Below are 2,057 nucleotides of genomic sequence, written 5' to 3' on the forward strand. Positions count from 1 at the left end.
CATTATGTCATACAATTAACGTTGATAATACACTGCCCTTTGTTTCTCTTGAAACATTGATTGGAGTGCTGAAGTTTTTATTGAAATTATTGAAATAGCTGGTGTTATGGACTAGTATCTTCTTGCTAATGTCTTCTATGTATTTTAATGTAGTGTATTTGTATGAAAGGTGTGGGATGAGTAATTATACCAGCTCTTCCAGGATGGGTTTTTGTTGTTGTTTGTTTGTTTTGTTTTTTGTACAAGTTCTCTTAGATTTGGCTGTTAAATGTAAACCTTACACAAATTGCCCCATGCAATTGCCTGTATCATAACTCAAATTCCATGGTGCACAAAATCACAGTGGAATGGATGCTACACATATACTGCTACTAGTACAGAAGCTAAAGCTAAACATGGCTAAACATGCAAAGCAATATATACCTCTAGTACAAATTAGTACACGAGACTGCATGTATTTGTACGAGTATGGTTGTTGTGCAATCGTTCGACTAGCAAGTGATTGATGTTCTATAAATAGCTTGATTGGAGAGTGCTATTAAATCATATTGCTTATATTTTAGCTCCCCTACATTTGCACATTCAGGTAGTGGGCAGGGGTTTTCCTTTTTTTTTTTGGCGACTTTTCAAATGAAAGAGTACAAGATAAAAAATTGCAAAGCTAAAATTGCTTTGTTTTCCAACCTTTGAACATTTTGTTGCCACAAAACATCACAATAATGTTTAGTTTAGTGTATTCCAATGTTTTAAGTTTGGTATCTCTCTCAGAAATCCATAGCAACAATAAAAATATAGCATATCCATGGAATAGCTAACTGCTACAAGTTTGCTTAGCATGTAGCTGTTTGCTTTGGTACCGGATTTTCACTGTATAAGAACCACCTTTTTTGCATAAATTAGCATGCCCTGTGACTTATACAGTGAAGTAACATATTTGGATTGTTTCCCCGTATTTATAAACCAGTTTTTGGCTGAGATCTGACGATTTCATTCATTCTGACATGGAAAATATTGAACACTACCATTTTCAACCACTAGAGGGTGTTCAAGAAATATGGCAAGCCAAGTGTCTCATTAATAGGTAAAAGTGGCTATTAATTAGACACTTGGCTTGCCATACCAAGCCACCTTCATCTCGCTCCAGAACTCCTGGAGCAAACGTCAAATCAGCTGCATTTCGCTGCACCGCCCAGGCGAAATGCAGCTGATTTGACCGTCAAAGTGCATTTATTAAGGAAAAGTTAGATTGAGACACACCTTTGCTATAATTTTGAGCAAACAAATAGTTGTTTTTAAGTGTTAATCTTGTTAAATTCTTGTTAAAGTCCTCCCGTGCACGCTCCTGCGTCCACCATTTGGCAGCCAAATGATTTTTGGCACAACACCGGCCCACATTTCCAGGTGGTCAGTGGTGATGCATAACACGCCGCATTAATGGTGATGCATAACAGATGCGACTTAAGGCTCCAGTAGTGTACTGTAGGCAGAGGGTTCAGACATGATATACCAGCGTACACCCCGAGCAGCTGCAGAGCAGCTTCACAGTCAAGGGGCGTTTACCTTCGGGACAAATTGAGGTCGCCGATTGGTCATTTGCTGACACGCCCACTGGATTGATTGACAGGTTGGAAAAAATAAAAAAAGCGAGCGCTGGCAGCCTCTGCCGCAGCGGTGCTCTGTGTTTATATGTTGTTAATAAAAAGATCTAAAAAAAACAAAAAAAAACAGAGAGCGCTGGCTCTACAGTCCACACATCAGACCAGCCCACCAGGAAATCTCCAGACCCTCCCGCAGCCACGCTGGACCTGAGTTTAATTCGCTCGTGACAAATTCCTCCATTTCTCACCATTTCAGTCATTTCATCAACGGAGGAGGGAGAGATCACTGCCTCTTGGCAAAAACAAAAAAACAAAAGAAAAGGCCAGATCAGGGATGAAGAAGGGGAATTTAATACGTTGGTGTCGCATACAAAACAGTCCGGCGCTGGGCAGTTTATTGTGCGACACCGCGTACGCGTATGCGGTCGTAAAAATTTGAGCTTTGCACCGAGGGTACGC

This window comes from Nematolebias whitei, chromosome 23 (genome assembly GCF_014905685.2).
Source record: "Nematolebias whitei isolate Nwh7 chromosome 23, NemWhi1, whole genome shotgun sequence".
NCBI lineage: Eukaryota > Metazoa > Chordata > Actinopteri > Cyprinodontiformes > Rivulidae > Nematolebias > Nematolebias whitei.